Source organism: Cydia splendana, chromosome 17, assembly GCF_910591565.1.
Source record: "Cydia splendana chromosome 17, ilCydSple1.2, whole genome shotgun sequence".
NCBI classification, from domain to species: Eukaryota; Metazoa; Arthropoda; class Insecta; order Lepidoptera; family Tortricidae; genus Cydia; species Cydia splendana.
The window spans coordinates 6,393,754-6,416,120 of record NC_085976.1 but is presented as its reverse complement, the minus strand read 5'-3'; positions in this window follow the sequence as shown (position 1 = coordinate 6,416,120).

Sequence of the window (22,367 nt, the reverse complement as noted above, 5' to 3'; positions counted from 1 at the left end):
TTAGTACAGTAGAATCAGCATATAATGACATCGAAGGGAAGATAAAAACACGTCATACTAAGCGGATGTCATATAAAGCATGGTTGTTCAACTTCTTATTTTTGTTAATATTTCCAAATTAGTCTCAAATTCCTTTGTGAGGGGTGAGTTTTATTAGGTTGTACCAATTGTCAACCTGTCACTGAGGATCAAAACTAAAACAACTTGCACGCCACGCACGCACCAAACATCCTCGCAGGGAAAGACGTGGGGACGGCCACGAAATCCAGCGAATGTGTCAGTATAACCGGACAGAATTTCACGAAATTAGGATTTATAGGTCATAGTAAGCGGTTTGTCACTATAAGCGAAGTCATCTTATCCGACTTTGTCACAAAGAATTTTATATGAAAGCCAAACTTCGCATATTAATTAGGTCATAGTAAGCGGTTGGTCAGTATAAGCGGAGTCATAATAAACGGATTCCACTGTACCTAAAACCTATAGCCGCAATTTAAGACCGCCCAATAAAAAATATGAAAGTTTTCCATTTAAATCGGACTTGGTGCAACGAAATCAAATCAGTCGTAAGCCAAGAATCGAAGCCAATAAATAGCACAAAATAATTGAAAAACTTCTTTAAAGGCCCCCTGCTTCAACTTGAAAGGTACACAAAAAACGACTTTATTTCACGTAACCTTCAAAACAAATTCTAATCTAATGCCTTGTTAATAAGGTTTGATTTTGCTTTTTAATTCAATGTTAATTAAGTCGTTTTGGCATGGATACTGAATAGCGTTGGACGCGCGACAGTTGCACTGTATAAAGAATGCGTGTTTCGAAACTTTAATATAAGTATTGGATAACTCGAATGGTTTTATTGCAGTTTAAATTTTAATATGGTCGGAATTTATCGTGAACGCAGCGGACGGTACACGGCGTAGATATTTGTAGACTTAGAGCATAGATTACTACACAGACTATATGTAGAAATTGACGTAATAGAGACTCTCAATAGTATGACTATCAAGCGCGTCACGATTAGGTACATTAGTTTATGAATTCAAAATAACTTTTTTTAATTGCACCATCCCACCAACCCTGGGTTAACCTGGAGTAACCATAGTTACCAGTACAATTTGACACTGGGTTAACGGTTTAACCGGTTATTCCCGGGTTAGTGGGATGGTGCAACCCATATAACCATTCCAGTCGCAGAATCACAAAGTGGTAACTAAATGTCAAATGTGTCGTAACAGAGTCCACACAATGTGTCTAGAATTGTTTCGAAACAAAGTGTCGTCGCCGTGTCTACACTTTTCCGTAACAAGGTGTCGACACATTTGTGTGCACTTTGCGTGCGGTTTGCGACTAAATCTGACAGCAAATTTGTGACAGCAAATGTCAATATAAAATACCTCTTGAAAACCAAGGTTTGTCAAACTACTATTAGTGTCTCGTGTGCTCGTAATTCTAGTAAGTCATCATGGGCAATGCAAATGATAATAATCGACCGAAACCATATAAACACCCAACATCCGTCAAGTTTTTAAAGAAATGCAATAAGCTACTTAGGTCAAAAGTTGTAGAGGGAAATGCTCGGAACACAATTTTTGACTCCGTAACTCGGTTTGACAAGTTAGGAGGTGAACATATCAAAAGTCCCCGGCCGTAGCCCTTGAGCGGGGGGGGAGAGAGGGGGCTTTGAAGGTCCCATTTTCCGGTTTTTCGATTATATCTCGGAAACTATGCATCTCAGCGACATGGCCACTTATACAAAATGAAAGTCAATTTAATTTGTTACAAGTTTATTCCGTCAATTTTTTCGATATGTTGAATAGTTTTTGAGATATCCGCTCTTGAAAGTTTATTTAGGGCTCTCAATTTTATCTTGATATATCTATATCAGTGAAGGTGCTAGGCCGTGTTTGGTATCGTTTTCGTATACATCTGGGGTGCTGAATCCATTTAAGGTATCACATTGACACCATTCCACAAAATAAAAAAAAATCTTTTTAGGGTTCCGTACCTCAAAAGGAAAAAACGGAACCCTTATAGGATCACTCGTGCGTCTGTATGTATATCCGTCTGAATACACAAAATAGTTCTTTACCTATAGATGACAGGAAAACCTATTAGAAATGTGCAGTCAAGCGCGAGTCGGACTTAATGTACGGAACCCTTAATACGCGAGTCCGACTCGCACTTGGCCGGTTTTTTTGAAACTCCTCTTGACGCTTAACCGCTGAACCGATTTCGTTGAAATTTGGTATAGAAATAGTTTGCGTCCCGGAACAGAACATAGGACAGATCTTATAACCAAAATCATCTTTTGAAGGTGTGAAAAGTGGCGTGGAAATTTGTACGGGAAATCAATAACCGCTGAACCGATTTATATGAAATTTGGGATGGTCTACATCTTTGATTTAGTTAAAAATGATAAAAAACATGACTTCAAACCTAAACTTAAACAGTATTAACTTCAAGAAGTCAATTCTGAATTCCCCCCTACACCTCATTTCACACCTTTAAAGGATGATTTTTGAGATAACTTGCCTGTTAACTGTCCTGTCTCGGGACTCAAAATATATGTGTACCAAATTTAAATTAAAACTGTTCAGCAGTTTAAGCGTGAAGAGGAGTTTAAAAGAAAGTATTTTAATAAGTTTATATGTTTTTACTTCGGAATGCTGTCAATGTGATACCTTAACTAAATTTGGTACTGCGAATTTATACGAAAACGATACCAAACATGGCCTCGTAGCTTTACTGTTGTAGAAGTCAAAATAAAATTGAGAGCCCTAAATTCTTACTACTTGGCCAAACTTGTGTAGAAGGAAAAGGTAAAATAAAAGTCTTCGGCAGGAATATAAGACACAAATATATATTTTTTTTGCGTTACTATTTCAATCATCAAATATAAACATACCTTGATTATATTATTCTAGTGAGATCCTCATAGATAAACAAAATTACAAGGTCGAAATGTCACGGAACTTGTGAGAGTAATATGTGAAAAATAAAAACTTTTATGACAAAAAAATCTGGACACAATTTAAGAATCACCCAATTCCGTCGAGGAATCATCTGTATTTTTGCTTGTTTCATTACCTCCTCGCTTCTTTTTTGTCCTTTGTATTCTGTAGCAATTTGTTAGATCTGAAAATAAAGATAACTTGCGTCGTCACGGATGTCGATTTATAGGTTTTAGGGAGTGCAGAATTCGAAAACGATGATCATTTTATAATCCAAGATGGCGGCTACGTATTTTGTCATAAAAGTCGTCATGAATATCGTTTTATAGGTTTTAGGAAGTGCCGATTTCGAAAATGATGACCATTTTGGATTCCAAGATGTCTGCCGTGCACTTTGTCATATGACCCGTCATGGATGTTGATTTATAGGTGTTAGGAAGAGTAGAATTCGAAAATGATGACCATGACCAACGTGCACGGCAGACATCTTAGATTCTAAAACGGTCATAATTTTCGAATTCTCCACTCCCTAATACCTATAAATCGAGATCCATGACGACTTTTATGACAAAGTGTACGGTAGACATCTTGGTTTCCAAAATGGTCATCATTTTCGAATTCTGCACACCCTAAAACCTATACATATAGTAGTTCGCCCCGAACTGTGAACTCGCTGTTCGCCAAACAGATCAATTGAATGCAGTGCTACTTAGTCTGAGATGGGCATTTCGTAATTGATTCCTGATTCCACGATTACTTGAAATTACTTTGTAATCTGATTACCGATTCCTAGATTACTTTGTAATCTAACAATACCGAATTACTAAGTACAATTCCATTTGAGGAATCAGGAATCAATTTTTCGAATACTACAATTACTAGTAATAGAAATCAATGTCGATTTTTCATTAGGTACAGGAATATATATTACTTGATTCCTTTCAGATTACATTTCGTACTACTACATAAGTACTATCAAAAGTACATTTCGATAGTAGATATAGATGTTGTTGACTTACTAGGATGCATCTACCGATACCTTATTTGAAACAGGTGTGCAGATTTCGAAATTGATGACCATGACCAATAAAACGACATCCATGACGACTTTTAACATAGTGCATGGCGGCCGTTCCAAAATAGTTATTATTTTCGAAATCTGCGCTCCCTAAAACCTATAAAACGACAGCCATGACGACTTTTATGACATACTGCATGGCCGCCATTTTAGATTCCAAAATGGTCATCATTTTCTAAATCTGCGCCCCCCAAAACCTATAAAACGACACCCATGACGACTTTTATGACATAGTGCATGGCCGCCATTTTGGATTTCAAAATGGTCATCATTTTCTAAATCGGGGCCCCCTAAAACCTATAAAACGACATCCATGACGACTTTTATGACATAGTGCATGGCTGCCATCTTGGAATCCAAAATGGTCATCATTTTCGAAATCTGCGCCCCCTAAAACCTATAAAACGACACCCATGACGACTTTTATGGCATAGCGCATGGCCGCCATTTTGGATTCCAAAATGGTCATCATTTTTAAAAAAATTGGGGCCCCCTAAAACATATAAAACGACATCCATGACGACTTTTATGACACAGTGCATGGCCGCCATTTCGGATTCCAAAATGGTCATTATTTTCGAAATCGGCACTCCCTAAAACCTATATATCGACATTCGACACCCATCTCGACTTTTATGACAAAGTGTTTTGCTACCATCTGCATGCAAGACATTTCTATTATTTTTACGTACAGAAATGGCCCCCTGTCAACTTTCAATCGAGATTTAATCGATAATTTATTCGATTAATATTCAGATTAATTCAATTTCAATCTATGTTAGGTCGACTAAACTAATCGCGATTAAAATTTGAGAATTAACTTTTTTTATTCCATTAATTAGTCGAATAAACAGTTAATCGATTAATGCCCATCTCTGACCACGGCATTTTTACACTTTGAGAATATCTGAAAACAAATCAACACAAGGAGCCATTTTGCAAATCCAGTAACATACCAGTAACTTTGTTATTACTTTTGACAGCGCGTGTCATGTGTCAACACAGAGTCGACACAAAGTCGAAACATTGCAACTACTTTGTGACTGCAATATTTCTCAGCCTTAAACCATATTTATACATCATAATTAACAAGTTTCGTAGTATGTAAAGCGTTATATCTGTTATTTAAGTATAGTATACGCATCGAAGTACTAAAAATGCTTCAAATAATATAGTTATGAACACAGGCACTGAGAAGTAAACAATTTCATTTCCGGCTAAACTAAAACAATGTGGTGGCGCGTTGATTATATTACACTTAGTTTATCAAATCACTCGAGCAGTTTAATTCCCCATAATAATTTAAGTCCTATTGTAATATAAATGCAAACAATATATAATTACGTCTTGTAATCCGTTTGCGAGATGGCGTATTAATGTCACTTATTTTTATTTAAGTATTTTTCCATCTGACAGTTTCCATTTGACAGGAACAAAATGAACGAATGAACGAATGATTTTGACATAAAGTAGTCGCAAACTCGAAACAATGTGTGCACACGGCGACCACACTTTATGTCACTTTGTGTCATGTGTCGACCCTTCCCCATTTCTGGTAATTGTGTCGACACGGCGACGACTCTGCGACTGGAATTGTGACCGAAACAGACGGTGTCGACACAAGATGTGTCAACACCGCGTCGTAACGGCGACTGGAAATGGTTGTATGGGAAGTGGCGCTTAGGCTGCGTTTCGACCAAAGATGTGTGAGAATGCGTTGCGAGTTTCAAATTAAAAAAATATATATCGTTGTTGGCAGAGCCCACAATGAATATCGTAAAAAAAATTGACACGAAAAAATTATGAGGTCAAACTTGGACCAAAGCTCAAATACCTATACAATTTTCAAATTTCCAGAAATGGTAAAATACAAATGACAACCGAAGAACATAATTATTATATTATCTCAAAAATGTAAAAAGGATTTATATTTCTGACGACGATAAATTTGATACTAACTTGACGACCCGTAAAAGTGTTCATCGGATTTATTCATGAGCCTGTCTCCTAAACCACCATGTATATTCCCACTCCAAATAGATTCCGAACAGTATATGAGTTTACTTACGTTGTTAAAGTTGTATTAACCGACTCGCTCCAAGATAGTAATATCTCGACTGTTTGCACTGCCCCGTATTGAAATGTGAGCTGACATACATTCACATGTACCTATTTTAGTATACCTAAATCACATATGTCCCTAAACCTAAAGTCATATTTATATAGACCACGCTACCTACTCTGTCTGTCAACGATCATGCAAAGCGCAAGTTCCATTTGTAGTCGCATCCCAAAATATCCAAATATATTGATTAGATAGATGAAATATAACTGAATGACGTTAAACTGTGTGATTTTTTTTGTTTACCTATTTCACTTAATCGGCTCTTTTTTTCGTGTTTACCCTACTGTCAATCCCTTGATAAAGTGAGTGACAGGTCGAATGTGGCGGCAACATGTGGTAGAGACAGCAACGCAAATCAAGGAAATTGACAGCAACATCTGCTAGACGTGACAGTGACATTGAACTGCAACGATGCTGCTACAGTCAAAATTCGAATGTAATCTTTAAGTACAAACACATGCAGCATCTATTTAGCTATATGTCTAGATTTCCCAGCTTAACACATACACTTACAGTTAGTAACAGAGGAGTGTGAAATCATACCATCATTTGATAAAAAAACTCGCTCCAGTAATTTACGTACCTTAGACTATTTACCTTCATATACAACACCAAAAAGTAACAATGTATACGGTAAAAGAGTAACTGAATTTCTACTCCCATTTATATTAAACACCTTACCTAAGAATTTACAGTATGATCTCATTAACATTGTTGAAAACCACGGCAAATGTATGCCAATACTAAAAAAATACTACCTAAGTCTAGACTAATGTATAAAATAACTAGAAGCAGAGATTTTGATATTTATAGATTAACTAGACGGGCCCGCAGCTCCGCTCGCGTAAATGAAATAAAGAGTTCGTCTTATGTTTAATTAAATACCGACATTATTATGTATTCAACCCTGCCATGGTTTAAAACTGTGATAGGGATTTCTTATTTGTGGCTGTTATTTGGATAACTCAATTCGCAAATTTGACAAAAAATGATGTGATTTGATAAAAGGCAAGATTGTATTTTTTCATCTACACGTATTTATTTAAAACTTATTTCAAGATAAAATTATTATTTGTTCTTATGTATAAGCCTAGTTGCAAAAACGTTCATTAGATTAATTTTCGCCTTAAGACGAATATGGACGACCACCGCCCTTAAATCGCCTTTTCATACAAACATAGGTAGTCTAGTCCTCTCGGTCTTGCGATAGCTCTCGCCAGTCGCCATGGCCGAGGTAGAGCAGGCCGCGTAGCCAAGATGCACATCGCTTACGCTCCGTAGCGATCGAAACGCAACTGTCACTGTCACACTAATACGGAAGAGTGATAGAGAGACATAGTGCTTTTCGTTGTCGAAGCGATAGCGATTGTAACCTTGGCTAGGCCGGCAGGTCTTGAGCAACTACGTCGTTTCAGCGGTACCTAGGACGTCCACTCGGGCGTCTCCCATTTTGTTGTCCCAAGTACCTGCGCTCTCTTCACGGCACGATCCTCTCCCATTCTCTCTAAGTGTCCGAGCCACCACTGAATTTAGCCGCTTTTGTCTCTCAATATTTCGCCTCTATATCGGACCACATCCTTATTTCTATGGCAACAAAATTATATTACGATATTTGGCTGACTGTTGACTGTACATTTGCTTATTTTTATCAGGTCGCTCAATAATATCTGAACATGCACTTTAATCTACATACATAACTTACTATCAACTTTGTATTTTTGGCCCATCTCAGCATTCTTAGCCCGTTCCCCGGACGAATGGCAATGTTTGCCGAAGCCGTGAAAGTCAATCTGAATAATATAACTCAAAAATAAATTTAAAACAACAAAATACAAATTGATAATAATAATATAGTAATGGGTGCTATCGGATCAGGTGCGAGTCATCCAGCGGCTAAAGCGGTTGGATGACTCGACACTTGATCGGCTTCGCCTGGAGGCTCTCTCTACTCGCGCAGCTTCCACCTCGGTGCGAGACCCGCCCGCCACATCGCCGGATCCGGTGCCGGCACCCGACCAGGCACCGGAGGCGCCGCGGGTAGATCTCTGTGCCGACGAGGAGGAGTTCGCGCAGAGTGTGAGTAGTACAGCCAATGAGCAACTGAGGAGGACTTTGGATGAGGCGATTACGCAGTATCGCTCCACACCCAATACTAGGCCACGATTACCACGTTTGCCTATGAATAGACACAATCTAGCGCTAATGGGAGCCCTAAACGCTTTACTAGAGCCATATTTGCGGACTAGTAAAGATTTAGATGATACGCACGCGATCATGTATTGCGGAGCCATCGCGGCGTGCCGTGTTGCACGAGTCAAGTTTCCGGACTCTGAACGTGCACCTAGGACCGCCGGGGGTGCCCCCGCATGGCAAATACTGATCGAGCGACGTATCAGCTCTTTTAGGACTCTTATCGCAAAGCTGATCTGCTTCAGGGGGGGCAACAATCGCCCCCGAGTAATGCGCTTTGTAAACCAGGCATTCGCGGGGACGGATATCAGGCCCCGCGACTACATGGCCAACATTACGGAGCGCATCGACTTTCTAAAGCAGAAAGTCTATGCATGGGCAAACCGTATTCGCCGCTACAGAGAGCGTGTGGACCGATTCCAGCAGAACCGTCTTTTCCAGAGTGACCAAAGGAAGATGTACCGAAAGTGGGAGGAAACCAACCCTCGTGCGTCCGACTCGCAGCCACCGGAGGCTACTGTCATGAATGACTTCTGGCGTAGCATCTGGTCAGTGCCTGTCGGACACACCGAGGGGAGTTGGATGAGTGTTGTCGAGCGTGAGTGCGAGTCCATCGAACCTATGGGGGCAGTCACCATCAGCCCCGATGACGTAAGTTGTGCCATTCGCACGGCCCAGAACTGGAAAAGTCCTGGGCCGGATGGATTGCACAACTTCTGGCTAAAATGGTTCCGATGCTCACACTCCTGCTTGGCAGCACAATTTCAACAAGCCCTCGAGCTTGGTTCTCCCCCACCTTCCTTAACAACTGGTGTCACCTTCCTGCTCTATAAGTCCGGTAGTACCACGGAAGCGAAGAACTACAGACCCATCACATGCTTGCCTACACTCTACAAGCTCCTTACATCCATTTTGAGAGCAAAAATCAACGCGCACATTGTCGCAAACAATATTTTGGCCTCTGCTCAAAATGGATGTAGGGTTGGGTCCCGTGGTACTAAAGAGCTCCTCCTCATAGACATGACCATCTGCCAACAAATCCGGCGGAACAGGGGGGCCCTCTCAGCAGCCTGGATTGACTACAAGAAGGCCTATGATTCGGTGCCTCACTCATGGCTGGAGAGGGTCTTAGAGCTGTATAAAGTTGATACAGCTTTAAGAGCCTTTCTAAGCGCGTGTATGAGGCAATGGACCACAGTCCTTCGTCAACCAGGAGGCGGGGATGGGAGCCCTGGCCCGCAGGATTTTATAAGGATTGAGCGAGGAATATTTCAGGGTGATAGTCTGAGTCCTCTGTGGTTCTGCCTAGCTCTGAATCCTCTCAGTACCTTGCTGAAGGATTTAGAACTAGGTTGCCGGCTTCGGAGAGGGGGTGAAGTCATTTCTCACCTTCTGTACATGGATGATCTCAAATTATTTGCACCAAATAGCCAAGACTTGGTGGAGCTACTGAAAACTACCGAAGTCTTCAGTAATGCCATCAACATGGAGTTTGGTGTCGATAAATGTGCGGTTATGCATGTACAGCGGGGGAAAGTTGTAAATTCAACAAATTTACAACTTTCTGAGACAATGTCTTTCAGATCCATCTCTGAATCAGAAACCTATAAATACCTTGGCATGTCACAGTCGTTGGGTATTGAGGAAGAAGGTATTAGACGGTCGGTGAAGGAGCGCTTTTTCAGTCGGCTCACAAAAGTACTCAACAGTCTTTTGTCAGGAGGCAACAAAGTGCGCGCCTTCAACGCCTGGGTAATGCCTCTACTCACATACTCCTTTGGCATACTAAGGTGGACTCAGACCGAGCTGGATGCCCTGGATCGGAGGGTCCGACAGCTGCTCACCACTCACCGTATGTTGCACCCACGCTCGTCTGTTATGAGATTGTACATCCCACGGAAATGTGGAGGTCGCGGCTTTCTAAACGCCAAAAATCTCCACAACCGTGAGGTGTACAATCTCAGGAATTATTTCCTCAACAACGAGTGTGGGATGCATTGTGATGTGGTGGCAGCTGACAAGGGCCTCACGCCGCTCTCCTTGGCGAACGAGAACTGGCGCAAACCTGTAGTACTAAGCACCGAGGACCGCAAGGCGGTATGGAAGGATAAGCAGCTACACGGGCGGTTCTACAAGGCCCTCACGGGACCCGATGTGGACCTGCTCGCGTCGGTGAACTGGTTACGATTCGGGGACCTCTTCGGAGAAACCGAGGGTTTTGCCTGTGCAATTGCGGACGAAGTGATGATGACGAACAACTATCGGAAATATATCCTGAAGGACGGTACGGTCGACATTTGTCGGGCATGCCGCCGTCCCGGAGAGTCACTCAGGCATATTATCTCCGGTTGTTCTCATCTTGCTAACGGCGAGTACTTGCACAGACATAACCTCGTAGCCAGAATTATTCACCAGCAGCTTGCCCTCCTATACGGCCTTGTGGACCGCGAAGTGCCGTACTACAAGTACTCACCTGCGCCAGTTCTCGAAAATGGTCGTGCCACGCTCTATTGGGATCGATCTATCATCACTGACAGGACTATTGTAGCCAATAAGCCTGACATCGTGCTGATAGATCGATCGCAGCGCCGGACCGTGCTCGTCGACGTCACCATCCCCCATGATGAGAATCTCGTGAAGGCCGAGAAGGACAAGTCCAGCAAGTACCTAGACTTAGCCCACGAGATAACCGCTATGTGGGATGTTGACTCGACGATCATTGTTCCTATAGTCGTGTCAGCGAACGGTCTCATAGCGAAGAGTCTCGACCAACACCTAGAGAGACTCTCGCTGGGTGGTTGGATCAAGGGTCAGATGCAGAAGGCGGTAATTTTGGACACGGCGCGTATAGTACGTCGATTCCTCACTCTGCGGCCCTGACCACCGGCAGCTTGGACCCTGCCCCGCTGCCGGCGGCACCCTAGGTTAGGTTTTTTATAATGTGTTTATATATTTTTGTTATGTTTTGTAAGTGTTTTTATATTTTACTTTTATACTCACATTGTAAAATCCTAACCTAAGACCCTAATTGAATAAAGAGAATATAGTAATTACTTTGATTAATAAGAATGATAAGTCATATATGACATAAATCACTCGTATGGGCTCTATAGACTAAGGTTGAGGTTGACAGCACTTTTTATTTTACTTCGTGTAAAAAAACTCAGAAATACCTGTATACCAACATGACAAACATAATTTAGTTTACTTTAACTTACGGATTATTTGGTCTAATCTGTAGCACCGCCAAACGAAAGCAACCGAGAGTTGCCGAGAAATGGCCGATGTCGTAAAATGAAGATTGTTATGAAAATTTATTTTCCTTATTGTAAATTAAATACGCATCGGAAGCGATAGTTTTTATGCTCTAGTTCTATTCCCATATGTAGATAATTGATTTGAACAGGTTTTTCTTATCATACGTGTGTCGTATTCGAGAAACGTGTCAAAAACTTTTTAGAAATTTGTAAGGCGCCATCTCGCTTCTTCCCTCGTTTTTTATCCCGTTCTGGTTTTTCAATTTTATATATATGATGATGATGATTTAAGTTTACCGAAACATAACTAGCATGTAATAATAAGAGGTTTCCAATAGTGGCATGCATGTAAAAAATTGTATCAAAATTTAAAGTGAATAAATAAACTAAAAAAAAAACTTAATATGACGAAGTGGATAGTAAGTAGAGGTTATTCTGAATTTCTGGTTCATAACGTCAATAATCTATCCCTTTTGCTCTTTGTTATAAATACATATGTTACAAAGGGATGGTACTTTGACTTTATGGTTTCTGAATATTCCTGGCCGCTATTAATAATCAGGTGATTTAGCGTGAACCGTATAATATTATTACAGTTTACGACGTAGTAATGTCTTGTAATCTTCGAGCAACACGGAAGGGAGGCGGCATTCGCACTATTTCCCCTCTGCCGAGGTACAAGATTAGCGCGTCAATCTAATCTAGCGCGGGTAATAAAACTAGTTGCACTTGGATTTTTCACTAGACCGAGTCCAGACGCGCGCGTGAACACTGCTGCATAAAAATGCCTGTTTGCTCGGTTTTTTGTTATAAAAAGAGGTCGGGGACATCAAATTTACAAAAAGAAAGTGTTACATTTCACATGTAATATTTTTTTTTACATATCATACGTTTAATTACATTCAAACACAATTATTATATTTTAGTCTCATGTAATTGTTGGATTTATCGATTTTGCTCGCTCAGTACAAATTGCGGATCGGTCGAGCGACAAATCCGACTTCTCATCTCTCAGAATACAATAACATACTTCAACGAAAATGTGTTAGTGTGCGTGTTGTGACACTTGTCACTCGTCCGTACACAAAAAGAGATCGAGGTTTGCAAGATTTGTCTTTGACGTGTGTCATTTTCTATGTATTTGTGTCGTCATTACAGATTGGATTTTGTATGTAAGTGTGTGAGAAGTGCGACTGTGTGCACCTTTCCCCCCGCGAAAAATGGCAGAAAGATTTGTACGGTGAGATATCGCTTGGGCCCCTCCCTTCCGATGTGTCGGAAGCCGGTGTTGCTCGAAGCTTGTAATGTTATTTTGATGAAATCAGACCGGTTAGTTATTAGGTATATAATATGTATAAGCACTTAGTTACTCATGTTTACTTAGCTTGGTCTCTTTAATCATGTGACCACATCTTTTAATCATGTGTAAAGTTATTATTGGAGGTTTTGTAATTAAAAGTTTTCAGGTTACACCTACTTAAGCCAGCTTAGCTGTACACACAAAAGGTATACAAGTAAAATATAAACTTCTGGTACCATTGAAAATCCCTTGTCGTTCATCGGTTGATCTTTTGGGTTTGCGCACTTTTTTGACATAAGTATGTACATATTTGAGCTTTGAATTCAGTTCGTATAGCTTGTATGGTGTGATTGGGACATTTGTTCAGAACACCAAATAATATTGCAAGACACCAAGCAAACATGCAATGCGGTCATGAATGGCGAAGTCAATAGGTAGGTACATTAACACGCCGCCGTGTCGACAAAGCCCCAACACCAACTCGACACGTTTGGAACTACCTGATAGGTATTTATGAATGGGGCTGTGTCCTAGCGAGCAAATTTTAATTGGTGTGAAATTCAATTAACTGTTTTCAGCTCACATAACACGTGAATTAACTTGTACCATACCTTACAAAAGGTTCGAATTCGTAGCTACATTCAATTATTTCGCAAGTTCGATAATACACTTAAGGCCCATTTAGATGGTGCGAGAACTCGCATGCGAGGCATTACATTGCGGTATTTGATTGGTCGGCTGAATTGGATGTAACCAATAGTCCTCAATGTAACTAAAATCGCATACGAGTTCGTGCGCCGTCTAAATCGGCCCTTAGTAAACCCGGCGTTCCAGGCTGTTCCAAACTCGAATTCTAAGCCCAATCATGTCGCAAGAAGCTCGACAAGTTCATCGTTTATCAATATATGTACATTTCGATTGCGTCGACAAAAATTCAATTCAAAAACTTCCCACACGAGTATACGTGAGTTTCTAACTTATCCCGCAACGTTCTGAATTCGCAAATGTACGCTTCAATCGAACGCGTAAGGCTTCGAATAGGATAAACACCAGTAATGAATGTCCCGGAGACAGGATCGGGAACAAAATCAATAGAAGTGATGAACATCTGTGTAAATGTTTAGCGACCAACGCTTTCCACGTTAGGATTTGCAGTCCCATGTGTGGGCAACTCGGCGCGGGGCGAGGAACAACACAAGTGGATTTATACACTTTTACAATTTAAATGCTGCGGAGATCCAGTTTTATCGCCGACTTAATTTACATTTTAAGTTGCAGTTTTTACGTTTGCATTTTCGGGGTTTCGTACTTGTTGCCTCTTTTTCGTGCAATAATATTCACGTAAGCAGATTCGAGCACGTAAGCCCGGCTCAGTGAGGCGGGCGACGCAAACTGTGAAGTAAAATAACCAAAACCTTCCCTAATTAATTACTATTCGCAGCTAAACTGTCTTCTTTTTGTTTTCAGAGAGACAAAGCGACATTGTCCCGGCCACAATGGACTCGTCCCAAAGAACTGAACGAAGATTTTATTCCTGTACTTATCACTACTTACATAATTTGAGCGCAAGTTTTGCATCACTTTGTTCGGCACCCGGTTTAAGTTGGAAGAATGCTCGGCGTCTAATAAATGTTCGTACTTTTTGATTTATGGCCGGAGTGATAATTACCATGTTCCCGGAAAAGATATAGACAAGCTTAGTCAATTAGTAGACCACACTTAGATCGAAATGAAGACATTTTAAAAACTGAAAATGATAATCACTTACTAATAAATTTAGTGACTATTGTAATAAGTAATTACTAAAGTAGGACACCTAATTCTACATGAAATACACTACAGTCAATCGTCGGATAGTGGAAGCGGTCGGGTAAAACAGACATGGACATCCACATTCATACGGATAATTTCTAACGAAAAACGACCTAAGTAAGTATAATAAAAACATTCGGCCCAAAACGATAATAGATTAGATGTGTCAGTGTCAAAAGTGACGTTTTTGTTTGAAGAAACGTCACATTTGACACTGACATATCTAATCCATATCGTTTCTAGATCTAAACTGACTTAACTGACGTATCTTAAACTTCGAATCGGGCAGATTGCCCTATTTAATTGTCTTTCATACTCTCTCGCAGGATATTCGTTTAAACTTGTTTTGTGTTACCTACGCTGTAGCTGTAAATGTTACGGTTGTTATTAGTGGTAGAAAAAACAACACAGTATTCATTTTTAGATGACTAATTAGGCTATAACCCTTTGAAATCCGATTAGATTTCGAACTTTCTAAGCTAAAAAGTATGACGCCGAATGTATGAAGTTATCTCAGAATAGGTCTATCGCGTATGATTTATGACATATAGTCCTCTGGAGGATCGAGCGGCCTGGCTTATCGGATTTTTACATCAGTACAGGCCGAATAGTTCCCATTCCTTGCCGAGAACACGAGACAAGTACAACGCTTTGGAGCCTAGCGAAAGGGTAACCATCCACTAGACTAGTGCGTGGCCAAGAAAAATATTTCCTAGCCTGGCACAGCAAAGATCAGCGAGTGATAATGTCATTACATACTAGAGTTAGATGAAGACTATCAAAACTGTTGCAGAATTATCTTGGTCTTGGGTTGGTTGGTTGGTCTTACTCTAAGAGTTAACTCCAAAATCTCGCGAACTAAATTGACAGGTCAATGTGCACAAATGATACCACAGTTTGGCCAGTGCTGTTCATATCGATATTTTCAAAAAAGTTTGCATTAGAGAATATCGCGAGAATTCACCGCTAGGGGCGCTACTGTTGCGCGGTCAGTTAAAATGTATCGTCTTTGTTTTAGGCTCAAATTGTAGCTGACTAAATTGTCCAGAGCCGTTTTTCTCAAATTTTTGATATCATTCTTCGTTTCCAAATTATCGAGCACCAAAATCAAAAATTCGGAAAAAATTGAATTTTATTTTCACTATTTCGACCATAACTTTTTTGTTTTTGACTTTCTCGAATAATTATTTTTGTACCTTACAGCTCTCGTGATTATGCGTCTTTTGAGCCTATTTTTTAATATCATATCTTCACAACTTTCCGAGATATAAGGGGATCGCACTTTTTCGTGAAATCGGACCGTATACTGGAGCGAACGAAAAGACATTTCCAATGTCAAAAGATTTTTACATGCACACCACAATCAGAAATGCGTGTAAAGTAGGTATCTAAGCAAAGACTGTACGAGTGTACGCGAAGAAAGCGCCCGAGATCCAGTTATGTATTGTGCGACTGGGCGCTATATGCTGTCAATTGTCATCTCTTCTCCGCGTCCACCTCTCTCCACAGCACATCTGAAAATACTTCTCTACGCGCGTACTCGCATCGCTCAGCTTCCTCACACTGCTCCAGTGTAATAGTGCGACATGAAATAGTAGAAATTAAATAAAATGGAACTAAAAAAATTCCATACCTACAGATTGTTGCCATGTTTAAGCATTTTACGTCAAAAATGTGGCAGTTACGTAGAAAGTGGTCTCAATAATTTTCTACAATTTCTTCTCGAACTATACCACAACTGTAGGCACGAGATTTGTAATTTTGTAGCAAATGTACGTCATCTTAAAACTTACAAATGGCCTAAACAAATTCTCATTCGTTATTAAATACCTAATACCAATAAAGCATCAAACTGTATACACAGGATGGCCCATTTAGATCGGTCAGTATGAGAAAATCTGAAACCATAAGACATACGACGATCTCTTCTTAGGAACCATGTCATCGATTTTAGTAACAAGAAAAAATGCATTCATACATTTAAAAAAATGTAAAATACATTTTACAAAACAAAATATGGTGATTATTTCGAAAACTTACTAAAATAAATGAAAGGATATGAAAACAATGCATTTTATTCATTTCAGACATCATGTTTTATAGTAACATTTACTGCTTAAGACCTACACAATCGATATCTAGATAGAAATAGTGTTAGTTTTATTTTTCAAAACGTCCGGGTTCGATTCCCGAGCTAAGTACACATTTTTATTTAAATGTATGAATGCAGTTTTTCTTGTTAATAAAATAGATGACATGGTTCCTAATAAGAGATCGTCGTATGTCTTATAGTTTCATATTTTCCCATACTGACCGATCTAAATGGGCCACCCTGTATACACCCACAAAATTGCATGGCCACATTATAAATAAATGTGTTCATGCAATTTTGCAGCTCACTGTACTAAACACAGCTACTGGTTTTAGTTTTACTGAGCGTTCGGCTCGCGCGGGCTCGGCAACCGATGGACAACACCCCAGTAAATCCCAAATTCCCGCTCTGCCTACTGTGGCGCACGTCCCGTTGCGTTACTATTTTATATTTCGCTGTATTTGCTTTGATTTTTATGAATTCTAGTTTTTATCTTACGTTATCTTGGCCCAAATCATCTGGAATTTTTGCTCTAGTACAGTAACAAACATCACCTAATTATTGTTAAGGGTACGGTGACAGGTGTCAACTCCATACAATTTATAAGTTATAATTATAACCTTAAAACGCCAAATCTCCCAAAATTGTTCTGAGTATTTTACAAACAGGAAGGGTACGCTGACAGATGTCATCTCAATACAATTGGGCTACAAATATAATGACCACCAAAAAATACTTTGGTACCCTAAATAAAAAAATCATGCTTACCAAAAAAAATTACTGAACACCAAAAAAATAAGGCCTAAAAATACAAAAGTACCACCACTTTAATTACGACTGCACTTCAAATTGTATTCAAATACCAAATATATTGAATGATCACCAAAAATCATTAATGATCACCAAATCTTGAAGACCAAATTAATGCGATATTTTCACCTAAATAAACCACTATGATTACCAAAAAATGTATACATATTACCAAATAAAGTAAACTGATGCCAAAATTACTAGCCCCTCCCGCTCAACCCCCCGTAGCCCGCACCGCATACCTACCTAACCTAATCTACTTTTCTAGTAGCATTTCGTTATGCTACTAGAAAAGTAAGTTAAACTGCTATCAGTTAAGTGGGTTAGGTTAGGTTAGCACTGCGATCCTTACAGAAACGAAATGGTACTAGAAAAGTATGGTAGGTTAAGTTTCAACTGCTACCCATACAGATACGAAACGCTACTAGAAAAGTGGGTTAGGGTAGGTTTGAACTGCGACCCTTACAGAAAAGAAATGCTACTAGAAAAGTGGGTTAGGTTAGGTTTGAACTGCGACCCATACAGAAACGAAATGCTACTAGAAAAGTGGGTTAGGTTAGGTTTGAACTGCGACCCTTACAGAAACAAAATGCTACTAGAAAAGTGGGTTAGATTAGGTTAGAACTGCGACTGTTACAGAAATAAAATGCTACTAGAAAAAGGTGACGAAGTGGATTAATTAATTTAATAGGATAACGATATATTAAATGTTTGCACATTTTTAATTAAAATGTGGTTACAATTTTTGTGTTCATTTACTATTTTTGCGTTTACAATGATTATTTTGGAGCCATTTGCTTTAATAGGATAGCAAGATTTAAAAATTTGGTTATCATTTTACATTAAAATGGAGTTCTAATTTTGGTGGTCATTTATTATTTTTGGGTTTACAATGATTATTTTGGTGTCATTTTCTTTAATAGGATAGCAAGATGTAAAAATTTGGTTATCATTTCACATTAAAATGGGGTTTGAAATTTGGTAATCATTGACTATTTTTGGGTTAATAATGATTAGTTTGGTGTCATTTCCTTTAAAAGGATAGTAAAATATAATAAAATTGGTAATCATTTCACATTAAAATGGTGTTATAATTTTGGTGATCATTCATGATTTTAGGGTGGTAAAATAAATTTTTTTGGTATTAAATTTTACTAAATCTGGTGATCAGTTAAATAGCAGCCATACAATTGTGCAAGATTGACGATTTAAGGTTACCTATATATTGCATGGAGATGACACCTGTCAGCCCACCCATCGTGTTTGAAAAATATAATATTGGTATTCTCTATCTATGCTGATTTGCTGAAACAACAGGGTTTCTGATTTAGTAGGTGTGACTATTTATCAGAGTGCCGCAGTGTCCCTGTGACCTCGCCATATAGCGTTGAGGCGGCCAAGAGGGGTTTTAGTGGGTATACCGTGGGCCTCATTAGCCTATACGGGAGTCCCACATAACCACCCAGGCCCGTCCCCGCGCCTGGGTGGTATGCGTAACGCATTTCCCTCTATAAAAAAAAAGGTGTGACTATTTATAGGTACCTACTCATTCATTTTTGCCACCCGCTGACCTATTTGTGATAATATTGCCAGGAACTCTTTACTTTGCCCCAACTACCCTATAAAAACCAGTTATTATTCATTCCACTGATTCCTTTTAAGTCACTTTTATTAGTGGACCGTAGTAAAACCCGGAGAACAAACTAGGCTATAAAATACGCTTTTTGTCGAACCTATAAAGCAAAATATCGTAAACAGTGGATGATTTTAGTTTATGCTAAACGGGCTGTGGTGTTTGGTTGATCCCGCCACTTATAAACATTGTCCGGACGAGGACCCATTACCCGGGTGTGCCCCGAGGCGAGCAGCGATGTATTCCCAATGGTTTTACGAGCAAGGAGGATTGAGATAGTGACCATGACGGTTATCTTGATATCCGTAGAATCTGTATACTTCTATGACATGCAGGAATGTTATCGTTACTTAATTACATATTATTGTAAAAATATTAATTCTTCTTTAGACCTAAGTCTACAGAAGACTTCAAAAGAGCTCTAACTTCAACTGGATATTTAGAGTTGAACAACTGAATCGAAGTTCAAAGGATTCCAGAGACTCGAGTCTTTACTACAATAGATTGCGAGTCAGAGAGCGGGGCCTGTATTTGGGTCCGAGTGCTCATAATAAAAGTGCAATAAAGATTAGGTAGAACAGGGTATCATCAGGGGCCTTAGCATTTCGAACAATGGAACGTTTACAGTGATTTGGAAACAAATGAAGATCGTTAAAGTTGGATTAGCATCAGCCGCGCCTGGGCCCGTGCACTGCAAGCGATTATAATCAACCGGGTCACTTTAACCGGGCCGGTTAAATCTCGTAAGACGCCCAGTGTTGGGGCAAATCCCTATATTATCGTTATTGCTTCCCGAAGGACCTTCTATTGCGAGTAGTATGTTTTTGTGTTCGTATTTTTCAATATCGCGCCGATGTCAACTGCTTAAACGCGATATTTTTAAAATTAATGTAAGTTGATCGGTTTAAAACTTTAAAAGGGTATTTTTTTAAACTCTTAACCATATAGTGGAATTATTATTAAATGCTAGTTTAAGTCGAAGTTTTGTACTATAGGCGAATTTAGGGCACATTGTTTTGGTTCCAAAATGAAAGTTTTCTTAATTTCCTATTACATCTTCCTGAAATTTTGCCAACTTTTTTGATTCCTGCGCGACAACAACCGGCGTGTCGTAATTTTTGGGTTTTTGTGTATATCGCTGTGTGAGCTGAAGCCGTGAGCCGAGCACGTGCATCACCTGGTATGGTGCGGCCTTAAAAGCTTGAAACAGACTATTTGTAGCACTCTCAGAGTTTCTAGAACTTGGAATGTCTTACAAAGTATAAAGTAGGATTCGCAAGACGGCGTAATTATATTAAAAGACCTGCTAGCGACCCGGCTGAGTTCATCGGATCCACAATTTAATTGTTACTAGGGGTGAAGTTAGAACATTTTCTAAGTTGCCTTAGTTTTATAAAGGCGCTTTTTCCGCATTCCCTGACAGCCAAGTTCTATACTGATTTAAACAGTTTCTCTATCCCCATGCGAGAGTTTGAATTGATTTGCATCAAACTATATATAATAGGTACATACATATAACATAAGCAAAGAGAGTTTAGACTAGAGCAATATTGTCATAGTAAATTATGTAGTCAGTACATTAACTGCCATCTTTCGACACACATGATTAAAACTTTTAGAACTCCATTTGACTTTAATCCTTATTTTTTCACTAAATTTGTTAAATGTCAAAAAGTAACGCCATCTACTCGAGGATAGGCCAAAGGTATGGTGCCATTTTTTCGAGCGAAGGCGCCGTACCTAGGGTTGCCAGATCGAAAGGCGCTATTATCGGGAAAAAATATCAATTTTTCGGGATTTTGGGACTTAAGTCGGGGAAAAAAAAACAACGATATTTATTAAAAACAACGGTATTTTACATTATTGGCACTACGTTAGCTACGCGCTCGACGCGGGTCGCTCACTCGCTCGACGACAGTTCGGAACATGAAATTATTGTTTTATAACGTGAAGCTGTTTTTCGGGACAATTTTCACTTCGTCGGGAATCGGGAACACATGCTAAAAATCGGGAGAATCCCGCCAAATCCCGACCATCTGGCAACCCTAGCCGTACCTTTGCCCTACTCTAAAAAGCCTCTGGAAAGGTTAAATGTCATTCAGGCGTATGTATTCTAGGTCTTCGAGCAACACCGGCTTCCGACACGTCGGAAGGGAGGGGCCCAAGCGATACCTTACCGTACAAATCTTTCTGCCATTTTTTTGCGGGGGGAAAGGTGCACACAGTCGCACTTCTCACACACTTACATACAAAATCCAATCTGTAATGACGACACAAATACATAGAAAATGACACACGTCAAAGACAAATCTTGCAAACCTCGATCTCGTTTTGTGTACGGACGAGTCACAAGTGTTACAACACGCACACTAACACATTTTCGTCGAAGAATTTTATTGTATTCTGAGATGAGAAGTCGGATTTGTCGCTCGACCGATCCGCAATTTGTACTGGGCGAGCAAAATCGATAAATCCAACAATTACATGAGACTAAAATATAATAATTGTGTTTAAATGTAATTAAACGTATGATATGTAAAAAAAATATTACATGTGAAATGTAACACATTCTTTTTGTAAATTTGATGTCCCCGACTTCTTTTTACAACAAAAAACCGAGCAATTAGGGATTTTTTTTGCTGCTGTGTTCACGCGCGCGTCTGGATTCGGTCTAGTGTAAAATCCGAGCGCAACTAGTTTTATTACCCGCGCTAGATCAGTTGATCTTGTACCTAGGCAGAGGGGAAATAGTGCGAATGCCGCCTCCCTTCCGTGTTGCTCGAAGATGTAGGTACATCAATTTGACAACTACACTGGTTGTGGCACAGGCATGTAATCTTCGTTGGAAAAGTCATCATAATCCCATCTCTCAAGGTACCTACATGCAACTACATGTAATAAAGCCATGGATATTAAGAATTGAAAATCGTACCAATTCGTTAAATTGTACGCTGAGCAGATTCCGATTTCAAACACCATTGGTTGACGACTGGCTAACGGCGATGGGTAATACTGTTACATTATTGTATTGTTAAATACTGTTGTTAGCATTATACTAGGCGCTTTGGTACTACCTGTACGCCAATAATTGTAATTGATTAAATAAAATAAAACGA